We start from the raw sequence: 12,201 nt of genomic DNA on the forward strand, positions 1-12,201 counted from the left end.
GAAAGCTTATGCTCCCAATACTTCTGTTAGTCTTAAAGGTGCCACAGGACCCTCTGTTGCTTTCCATAGAAGAACTTATCTCTGTCACTCATTTTGCCGTTTTTTTTCCCTTTGAAGAAACAGTACTAGAAAACAGACCCTACTGTCTGTCACTTCTGCTCTAGACTTTAAAAGTTTACATTCACCTTAGCTTGAGTCCAAAATCTTGATGGTTGGTTGGTGGTTTTTGTAAATTAACCCTGACCTGAGTAGCACAGGTTTAATAACTTATTTACAAATTCTTTGCAGCGTTGTGAGCTCAACCATACCAGGGATGTGCTCTAGACAACCACACGTCTATGGCTACAGTGCAGGACTAGAAGCCAGGAGACCAGACTGCTGGGGGCTTCCTAGGTCACCTGGGCAAGTCACTTAATCTGAAGTCAATGGGAGCTTCAGGGGCTCGGTACCTGGAGAAATGTTATTTTGGAATCTGACTTTAAGCAACCCGGTCTCTAACCTTTTGGTTGAGGAGCTTAAAATACAATATTGATTTTTCCCTTTATTAGTATTTAGTGCGTTTCCATTCTGAGACGATGTGTGCGCCTTCGTCTGTCTCACTTTGGATGCTATTTTCCCCCCTCCACACACCTATCCAGCAGATAAGGCAAAATGTAATTTCAGAGTCCGTTAAATGTGAGAACGAGCTCCTAACATGTTTGATTTTAGATGACTCCAGAATGTAAGGCTTTAACCTGCTGACATTAGTTTACATATACCTAGGTTAAATCACTCCTCTCCCCGTTAGCTGGCCAGGGCTGTAGCGACTGTTGGGGATGTGGGGCAGCTAGGTAAGGTAAGTACTGATCTGTAACACTGTGTGAGACCTGCTTAGAGAAGCAAAGTTACTATATAGTTACAATGGGTTGTTACTGCCCTGTCTGAATGTATTGATCTAGCATAATAGGGGGCTGGAGGAAAAACAAGCAGGAAGGCAACACATGATAGGAATACCCCAGCACACACTTGAAAGACAATGAGGAAAGCTGTTAGCTTTGAGGATCCTACATCCCGCCTCTGATGAAGTGACAAGCCCTGTTTTGCCAAGGTTGGGAGCGGAGAGATGAAAAGGGCACCACACAGTTGAAAAGCCCCTCTCAGGAGAGGTAAGGGGGCTGTCCTGAGGAACAGGCTGTGTGAAGAGGTTGGGCCTACAAGGCTGACTTCAGGAGCTGGTGAGCTCTACACAGATAGGCCTGGGTAGAGGCTGGTTTATTGTTTAGGTCTGTTTTCTCTGAATGCTGCTGTGCTAATAAATACACTTGGCTTTAAGGAGGCTGTCTGGTCACTAGATACCAGTGACACTGCTCCTGGAGGGACCAGAGCTGCAGATATTATATATAAGTCAGGCCTGCTGAGGTAATCATGGTAGGTCACAGGAGACTTCCGTCCAGGGCCTGATCTGAGAGTGGCATGATTTCACCTCTAGTGAGGTGACAGTGTGAGACCAAGAGGGAAGTGGCCTCAGAGACAGAGCCCTGGTAACTGACCGGTGACCACAAATAAGTCACTGCAAAACCAGGCATTATTTTCATTTGGTTGCTAAGCCAAGATTTTTGTCTCCTCTGTTTTCAGTCTAAATTACTCTACCAAATATGGTAATGGGCCAGCATAAGCTTGTGCTTAGGATCAAGAATATATGGAGCGAGGTAAGACAGGGCAATGTGTACATATACACCAGATAGGACTGGCACATTATTTATCACTGTTTAGAGTTCTCTCAAGGGTGTTTTAAAGGCCTTGTCTGAAGAGTTAGCCCATTACAGAATGCTGTAAACGTGTGGCAAAAGTAAACATCATAATTTAAAAGATGCTTCTGTCTACATGACACTTAAAAGTGCACATGGCAAACAAAAGGAAGTATTTTTTCACACAACGCACAGTCAACCTGTGAAACTCTGCCAGAGGATGTTGTGAAGGCCAAGACTGTAACAGGGTTCAAAAAAGAACTAGATAAGTTCATGGAGGATAGGGCCATCAATGGCTATTAGCCAGGAGGGGCAGGGATGGTGTCCCTAGCCTCTGTTTGCCAGAAGCTGGGAATGGGCGAGAGGGGATGGATCACTTGATGATTCCCTGTTTTGTTCATTCCCTCTGGGGCACCTGGCATTGGCCACTGTCGGAAGACAGGATACGGGGCTGGATGGACCTTGGGTCTGACCCAGTCTGGCAGCCAGAGGTGAAAGTAAGCCGGTCCGGTCCAGTGTACCAGTAAGAGCCCGTACACAGCCGACCGCACCGGCAGGGCTGCTGCTGAGGGGCCAAAAGGGGCAGCTTCCGCGGGCTCGGCAATTTAAAAGGGCCTGGGGCTCCTGGCAGTGCCCAGAGCCCCTGGCCCTTTAAATCGCCGCCAGAGCCCCGGGGCTCCCAGCCGCTGCTACCATGGGGCTCCGGCAGCAATTTAAAGGGCCCGGGGCTCCCAGCCGCCGCTACTGCACCAGCAGCCGGAGACCCAGGCCCTTTAAATCTCTGCCAGAGCCCTGGGGTAGCGCTGGTGGTGGCAGTCGGGAGCCCTGGGCCCTTTAAATCATCACCCCGTGCTGAAGGGCTGGTTGGGGGAGTCTGGCCCCAGCCCTGCCCCTTCTGGTTGAGCTGTTCCCCCCACCTTGCTCAGGACCCCGGCTGCCCTGCGTACCGGTGAGTCCCTTAAGTTACTTTCACCCCTGATGGTGGCTCTTATGTCCTCTCTGTTCAAGCATGTGAATGAAAATGGGAAGTGTATCCTGAGAGAAAACAGCGACTGGGCTAGTGCCAGTTAATGGTGTGTAAGGGACCTACAGAACTGAGCTCAGGTTCTCAGATTAATGTCCGTCACCGGTGTTTGGATATTGTAAAACACTACGGACAGGTCCCAAATTAATAACAGTGGATGTCTAACATCCATTAAAGCCTAAAATGAAGGGCACAGCAAAATAGGAGTATAGAAGGTATACGCTGCGTATAAAATCATCTTAACCCCCAAACACTTTTTCCCCTTCCCCCCCCCCCCACAACTAAGCAGCTTCAGTGCTGCTAATTTACTATAATAGAGCCATCTGAGCAGGTGTGAGGGTGTCCGGGATTTGGGCTCTAGAGTGAATGGTGTCTCCCTAGAGAGTAGCTCAGAGGGGACTTCTGTGATCCTGAGTTAGAGAGTAAACTTCACTTCCTCTTGAGGAGACCCTGCCCAGAGCCTGGAAATGCTTTAAAACTCACTATAAAAGAGAAGTGTTTATAAAAATGAACTCTCTCCCTTTACATGTTCTGCTAGCAGCTTGGAAAGAGAATCATAGAATCATAGATCGTTAGGGTTGGAAGGGACCTCAGGAGATCATCTAGTCCAACCCCCTGCTCTGAGCAGGATCAATCCCCAACTAAATCCCCAAATGGCCCCCTCAAGGATTGAACTCACAACCCTGGGTTTAGCAGGCCAATGCTCAAACCACTGAGCTATCCCTCCCCCAAGCCTCCGTAGGGGGCGCTATCCCCACCGAAATGTACGCCTGGTTTGTTTTGCCTGACTGTGACCCCCTGTCTCTTGTAAGAGGAGGGGTGCAGGGGAGACATTTGGTTGCTGGCTCTGGCTGTCTGGCCTCGTAGCCAATTATTGCCTTGGCCCTTACGCTCCCTGGGAAGTGGGATGTTGCCTTGGGCTTTTGTCAGCTTGGTGGGCGAAAGAGAATTTCACGTTACCTCAGGGCTGAATCCTCTTCTGGTGTAAATGGGTGCAGCGCCATTGACTGCGGTGGAATTTTGCTAACTCACCCCAGCGGAGAATTCGGCCCTGAATGTTCACATCTTCACAGCTAACAAGGCAAATCTCTCTCCTAGAATGCTGGGTTTCTGTCTCCGCCATCCTTCGCCAGATTGACTTGGCTAGCCTGAATAAAGGGAGCTGTGAAATTGGCAAGCGAATTGGTGCGTTGCTTATCCCACATCTCTGTTCTTGACTGATTTATTTTCTGTTCACAGAAAGGAAGCATGTACCTTGAAAGGACTGAATAGCCAGTGGATGTTTTTGTTTGTGCTCCAGTCTCCTCCTCCTGCACACAGCTGGTAGGTAAACAAGGCTGGGTGTGTATCGTGGATGTCCAGAAATTCTCCCTGGGTTAGTCTCAGACCAGCACCTTGAATCGTTTCAGCTGCACCTGCACTAGCAATGGCTGAAGTACTAGTGTAACCCATGACATCAGTGTTTGTACCACCGTGGCATTGAGCAGTGAGAGCTTCTGCAAAGATACAGCCCAGACAAGGCCGTTGTAAACAATTCTATGGTAGGGTGAAAGTGAAACAGAACAGGCCAGCTCCTCACTGACACCTGAGTTTAATTTAAAAAGGGAGAGAGAATTACTCTGCTCAATGCAATCCAGGAAACATCAGGGCAGTGACACAGAGAGGAGCTGCAAAGAATTTTAGATGAATATGAAAGTACCTCTCAAAGAATGTACTGTGATTCTTCCCTCTGCAGGTGAAGCAATTTTTCTCTAAGACCCTGTCTACAGCAGGCTGTTGTCCAAGTTTCCCACTGTTGCTAGCCCCAGTTAAACTTGTGGGTGATAGTTTCTTTATGGTTAATATCTTCAATAATGCCAACCCCAAGCATTCAGAAATCAAGAGATGTTTAACAGAAGTCACCGTTGGATTCTTTTTCTTTGCCTTCAGGTTTCTGAGCCTTTCTGGTGCACTCAGACCACGTTTCCACGTTTCTCCACAGCCAGGTGGGCGAAAAACATTTTTTTCCAAGGAAAACTAAGATTCTCAAGTCATCACCTGCCTTCAGGAGCTGGAACTTTCAGAAAAACACCAGCTATTGCAAGGCAAACAATAAAATGCAAGAGTTGGCAACTCTGCGGCACTGCATTTACACCTGCTCTGTGTGTGAGCTAATGCTGACGGCTATTTGAACCTGGTCTATCCACTGCAGCTAACCCAGCCCAACTGTGAGCTTGGAATCCCTTTGTTTGCGTCTCTTCAGCTGGGGGGGTCAGATAAAAAAAAATCAATTGGGAATTGAAATCTGAGGACAAGCTGCAACATGGCTCTAAGAAACCTGATGCACAGCAAGATTCTGGGCAGGTGCTCGAGGGAAATTGAAGGGATCAGGTGTTACAAAGTAATAGGAAAAAATAATTAGCGTTTTCCTGACCTCTGGAGGCAGCAGGAGGACGTTGCTGTGGGACATGGAGGTCTTGAATCCCTGCATTCACCTGGGCATTATTGCCTGAAGTGTACACATTTTGGGATCATACCGGGGGATTTTTTTAAGCTGTAGGCCAACTATCTGTGTGTGTTTTGACTCTCTTTTCTGTGCGTTATCTGCACAACCAGCAGTTCTCGAGAGGTTCTGGGACCATTAACGATAGTATTAGAGGCTGTGTTAATAGCTTTGAAAGCCATGTCTGCAGTGTAATTAAATTGTGTACTGATCATCACCTTGCCTTGATTCATGCAGGTAATTACCAGGCTAGTTAGCTCGTCAGAACAGGCTGCTGCAGCCAGAAGCAATTAATGGATTTTGCAGAGTAATAGCTGCTCATGTCTAGAGGAGACACTAGGGGGCAGGATTCTCCCACCAAGCGAGGCCTCTGGTTTACTTCCCTTGCTGGGGAGTTCATCTCCAATGCACAGGGATAGTAACTTGCATGTTGCCTTGAGTTACCATTGTTTGCATGTCCAGTAAATGCACCCCCTGTAGCTCCATCGGCCCTCAGGCTCCGCACGCCTGGCCGGGTGAAGAGTCCTTTGACCAAGCTGTGGAATTTGGCCATCAGGCCTATGGATGGGCTCAGTTACCCAGCAGCTGTTTCTTTAAACGAGGGGGTCGCACACCTCATGGCTTCTTCTGGACAAGCTCATTGCACACCGTGGGCCTTTCCATTCTCCCCACAAGCTCCTGGGGTGCCCCCCTCCCAGCAACTCATCCCAATCTCCCCTTGCTGCGGGCTCTGCCTGCCCCATTCCCACCTTCCCAGGGTTACACAATCTCCCCCCGTGGCAGGGTTGTGTGTGCCCCATTCTCTTCCCTCCCCTTAGGGTCCCTTCTTCCCCCATGCCAAGGGCATCATGCACCCCTTCCTCTCTTCCTGGCCCTTCCTTGCATGATAGGAACTCTGCCCCCCCCCCATTCCCTCCTTCCCCCCATGCTAAGGGTTCTGCGTCCCATCTATATCAGGGTATCCCAATTCTCCCTGCCAGGGGTTCTGTGTGCCCCCCGTGTTCCCGCTTTCTCCCCTCACCCCCCATTAGTATTTAGCTGGGAGACAAGTCATTCAGCATGTCAGCATGTTACGCTCTGCTGGGAGGATGGGCAGAGTTGAGATAGGAGCACTGTTATGCCAATGAGTGCCAGCAACCAGTTGTTTGGTCTGTCAATGCTGTGCTAATCTGATGGCAGAGGCTCCATGTGTCTTCCCTCCCCCCCACCCACTTTCATTTTTCTGATTTCCCCCCAAATCAATAGGCCCTGAACGTTGCCTTTTTCTGTGACACTGGATGTGCCTTCTCCTGCCCTGAAGAAAAGCTCTGTGTGGCTTGACAGACCCCCTCTCTCTCCGGCAGACATTGGTCGAGTATAAGATATTCCCTCCCCCACCTTGTCTCTTGACCATTCCCCGAGGTTGGTGTTGATCAGATGCAGCATTGCAAATTATTGCATTACAGACAGAAATGCCATCGTGGTGAGTGGCTGACCCTGCCGAGCTCGGCCAGCTATCGGGAAGCAGCTGTAGGGCCTCTGTGGGGACGATGGTCCTGCCTCCCCAGTTCCTGACGGGAGCTAGGGATGGGATGGGATGATCCTGCTCGTAACTGCCCAGGCATTGTTGCCTCCCCTAGATGTCTTACTCTTGTTACCAGCTGTCTCCTGCACCTCCTCTTTCCTGTCCAGCATGCCCTCTTGCTGTGTTATTTCTTCTAGTGGCCTCAGCTGGGCGCTGCGAGAGAGCCAGCGAGTTTAGGGTCTAAGTATCACAGACAAAGGGCAGGGAGAGAAGCTGAGACACAAAGAGGGGAAGTGACTTGCTGGAAGTCACTCAGCAGGTCCGTGGCAGAGCTGGGAACAGACCCCGAGTCGCCTGATTCTATTGCTCTGACTGCAGGGAGCTGCCTTTCATTGTGATGGGAGGGCTGTTAAAAGCAAAGCTGGTGGCTACTAGCAGTTGAACTACCCAAAGCAGGTGCAGCACATTTGGTAGGCACCTCTGGAGGGGAAATCCCCCCAAGAACTTTCCTCAGAATTACTCCAGTTACTGTTCATCCCTCTGCACATCTGGCTTTTGCAATCTCCCTGGATTTCCACCCTGCTGCTGCTGCCCCTGAGTTGTTCCTCATTTCCTATGCAGAGCTGAAGCTCCAGCACCAGCACACTTCGACTATTTGATTTAAATATGGAAATTATTTTTTCATTAAATCTGATGGCCAAGGGTGAGAAGTGAAATTTGACTGGGCGCTGAACTTTAGCCAGCTGCCCTCTGAGGGAGGATGTGGTGGGTAAATATGGACAGACCAGCACTTTGGGTGGAAATGCAGGAATGCGAGTGCCTAGTGTTCACTTGTAAGCCCCATTCAGCAAAGAGCAGCTGCATTTTATTAATAAACCTTACATGCACAAACCACGCTTCCTGCAAACCTAACGTGTTAGTTTATGTTGTCTTTTGTTCGGTGCAAGCTCTGATGTCAGTATCCAGAAATCCTGCCAAACCTGCCGATCATGCAGACAGAGGGAAGCCAATCTGCCCTGACAGTTTCTCTTTCTTTCCCTTTGTCCACTTCAAACATTAGCAGAAAGGCCATTGATTGTTGAGTTCCCTACTAGCATTTCAAGTCATTCGATAACTTTGTTATACTGGCAAACCAAGCTGAGAGAAAGTAAGTAGCAAGGTGCTGCTTATACAATAGCTCCCTTGAGACAAGGTGGGTGAGGTTATATTTTTGTATTGTAGGATTAGTATCTGTTAAGCTAACTAGGGCAAATGCCTCAATTCACCAACTACTTGAATCTCTTTTGAAAAGTTCTGTCTTCTAATTATTTCACTCCATTACTTCTAATGGTACAGATAGACACTTGGAAGAATTCTATAGTTCACACTTCATCTCCCTTGCTTCCTTCATACTACCAAACTAGAGAGAAGTAAGTCAGGGATTCCCAAACTTTTTGCCTGCATGACGCCATTTTGCAACTTACTGTTTCCTATGACCCCAGACAGCAACAAAGTGTGACGGGTTGCCCCCCTTTAAGGTGCCACCTGATGTACTGGGATACCCCTGAGCCTGCATGTTCCATCAGCCTGGGCTCCCTTTACCCTGTCTTGCAGAGCCAGATTCTTAAGCCTCCTCTACCACACACACTGGCAGAGCCACACCCAGCTGCAGAAAGACACAGACTCTGAGATCAGCTCTGGGAAGACTCAGCTTAAGGGACTTGCCCCAGCACTCAGGTGCCCACCTCCCTCGGAGTGCAGACCCGAAGGTATATTGTCTTATGCTGTATAGAAAGATCTGCACAGCACAAGCTCATAAATATTCGCCCCCTCCCTCAATGTGAAGAGAGATATGCACAACTTCTTGCCCCCACCCACAGTTATAAATTGCACAAACTGGGTTTAATAATAAACTAAACAAATTTATTAACTATAAAAGGCAGATTTTAAGTGATTATAATGGATAGCAAACAGAACAAAGCAGATTACTGATCAAATAAAACAAAACATGCATGCTAAGCTTAAGATCTTAAAGAGACTGGTTTCAAGAAATAATTTCTCACACTAAATGTTGGTTTAGGCAAGTTGCAGAGTTTCTGTAGCTTAGAGTTCCAGTTATTTCTTCCTATAGACTGGACGCGTCTCAGTCTGGATTTACCCCTGCCTTTCGCTTCAGGTACTTTCAGCAGTCTTTCTTCTTGGGTAGGCAATGGAGGAGAGGCCAGATTAACCCCCTCCCCAGCCTTAAAAAGGATTTACCTAAGGCGGGAAACCTTTGTTTGATCCCCATCCCCCTACAGAGGAAAAGTACCAGCAGTGTCCAAAGTGGTATTTTGCATCAGGACTATCTGACCTGGTAGTGTCAATGCAGCATCCCAAGAAACTCCTCAGGAAGGTGGGAGATTAGTATCTTCAGAGTTCTATTGGCCTTCTTAAATGGCTCATTCAGGATGATTGCCTGGTGGGCGTTTCCCCAAGGGGACACACAGTTGTAATTGTTACATAGTCAATATTCCTAACTTCAGATACAGAAGTGATACATGCATACCACTTGGATAATCACATTCAGTAAATCATAACCTTTCCAATGATATCTTACATGAGCCATCTTGCATAAAGTATATCTTGGTCATGCCATATTCCTCTCATAACCATATTTCTATGAAGAATATGGGGTGTAATGTTACATAGTGACCAAGGAATCCAAGGATTTTACACATCAAGTACATTATTTAATGCTCTCTAATGTGACCCATGGGCTTGCGTGTTGTGACACAGCATCTCAAAGCCTGGCGGTGTGGTAGAAATTGCACATCTCATCTCCAAGTGACATCGAGGATAGATCAATACTGAGATTTGATGGACACAAGTGTGCTGAATCCAGCTTCACACAAACACATCTCACAAATGGCACCATCCGTTTCAAGGCGTGGGTTGAGAAGTGCAGGATATTCATTCTTGACAGAGACCCAGAACACCGGAAGAAAAAGCTGGGCATATGTTCCTCGCAAGAAACAATTGCAGGCCATTTCGATGAGCTGTTCGATTTCAGTTGCTAGCATCAAGTTTGCACAGAAAGGGGTTTCGCACCCAATCAGACTTTGTCATGTCCACATGGGGAAAAAGGATACAGACTGTTCCTCCAGCCAGCTGAGATGCTCAGCCATCACCCGTGTGGGAGGCTGAATAATTTCATTGTCAGAGGAAATTACAGAACTGCGAGAAGGATTCATAGTTCGTCTTCAATTGATTATTCTTCCAGAAAACAATTTCCTTCATGCCTCCTGTGATTCAATCACTCAGCTGAAGGAACGGGTGGCCTTTCCTTGCAGACCTGTATTCAATTCATTCCGTTTCCCAGATATGCCTGTGGACCAGGCAAGAAGGCACCTCCTCCTTTGGTCACATTGAAAACCAATGAATTCACTCTTTTTGCTGTCCATTGAACTGAGCAGGGCCGGCTCCAAGCACCAGCTTAACAAGCAGGTGCTTGGGGCGGCCACTCCGGAGGGGGGCGGCACGTCCAGCTATTTGGCGGCAATTCGGCGGAGGGTCCCTCACTCCGGCTCGGAGTGAAGGACCTCCTGCCGAATTGCCGCCGCAGATCACGATCGCAGCTTTTTTGGGGGGCGGGGAGGCTGCTTGGGGCGGCAAAAACCCTGGAGCCGGCCCTGGGACTGAGAGGCTCGTCTCTCAGTCCAAAACACACTCCCTGTGCTTTTGCTGTCAAGAGCCAAAGAGCTGCAGTGTGGAACAGCAACACGTCCTGATCGGACCCCAGTCCTTCACGCAGTTTTGCAAACAGACATGCGCGGAGAGGCTGATTCTTGATGTAGTTCACAACAGATGAGACCTGCTGCAAAACTTCACCTTGCTCTGGTCTCAGAGCTCAGTTGTTCTCTGGGAATCATGCAGTGAGTCCACACAGCAGATGGAGCAACTTTCTTTACCCAGGCACACAGACCTGCTTTGCGGCCTGCCATAGACGGAGCTCCATCTGTGCAAAAGCCCACCAGGCAATCACACGGGATATTTTTGTCTTGCATGTAGCACATCGAACATTCCTTGTGCCGTCTCATGTCTGGGAAGAGGGAGCAAATTGCACCCTCTCGTATATTTCACAAGCCAAGAAATGTGCATCATGACCCTCAGTGCTCACATCAACTTGAAGAGTAACAGCAGCCGTGTTTTTTCAGATGCTCCAGCAGTGTATTTTCCTGATCTGCTGCTCTCACTTCAATGCTTCACTTCACTGTGTTGCTGGAGAGTGGCATGGCTTTGAGCTTGTTTGCCTCGTTTCCCCCCGCACATTATGTTCACCATATTGATTTCAGCTGGCAAAAACAAAGTCTTTCCAATTGTGTAGGCTGCTTGGTCTGGGGGATGCAGTAACTCACTTCAGATGATGCCTTTTGAGCATGCTCAGAGACAGTCACGGCTCTCTTCAATTGCAATTGTGGATGCAAAAGTTCTTTCCAGTCCTGGGGAAATAACCGTTATTTTCCTCTGTGTCCTTGAGAAGGGTTTCCAAGTGTCATTTCAGTTTATTAGGCTTCATGCTTTCGCTAGATAACACCGTGTGAGATAGCTGGCCTTGTGGCCTTTCTTCGCTCTTGACCAAAATGCCAGTGAAGCCCTAGTCCAAGGAAGCCCTGTCGTATTTGCGAGCACGTTTCTTGCATTCTTGTTTTTTGTTCATAACTGCATCACTAGACTCACTGCTGGAGGTTGAACCAGACACTGTGCGTAAACATGGGTCCATTGTTCTTATCACACAACCAGAAAGAGGAATTCAGTGTTAAACAAATGAGGCCAGGACAGAGGAAGGCCCTGTGTGGTGAAACTAGGGCATCATGGAGACACTGGCTTCCACTGATTCTTTATCCTTGTAGCCAATAGGATACTCAGTGTGGCATAGAAGAAGATATGGCCCTGCCTCAAGGAGCTTACAAGCCACTGCAGATTCCCATCTCAGAAAAGGCCAGCACCGGCTTCTACCAGCTCCAGCAGAGAGGATGCTCTGTTGACGAGGCTGCTGCCCACACAGGAGGATCTTCTGCATTTGATCCCTCAGCTGGATGCTTGCACAGCAGGATGGTGCAAATTGCCAAACTGGCATCCGCACAGCCACCTCCGCACATCCGACTTGCCCAGACCTGCTCCATAAACGCTGCACCGGGAGGCTGCTGTTTTAATCGAGCAGATGGCGGCCTCTGCACAACGTGACCTCATACTCACTGTATGTGCGAGGTCGTGCCCTGAGGAGGCCACTAGTTCGTAGGTCAAAATGGCAGCCTCCTGGTGTGACGTTTGTGGAGCAGGTCTGGACATGTTTGGAGGTGGATGGCATTGTCTCATGGGCCAAATCTGGCCTACTGGACCCATGACCCAGTCGGCTGATGGCACAACCCCATTTGGGGTTGCGACCTCCAGTTTGGGAACTGCTGCAGTAAGGAATCTCTGCTTTCAATAGGAGCATGTCACT

The sequence above is a fragment of the Terrapene carolina genome, unplaced genomic scaffold, assembly GCF_002925995.2.
Source record: "Terrapene carolina triunguis isolate 2854851 unplaced genomic scaffold, T_m_triunguis-2.0 Scaffold131, whole genome shotgun sequence".
Taxonomy (NCBI): Eukaryota; Metazoa; Chordata; order Testudines; family Emydidae; genus Terrapene; species Terrapene triunguis.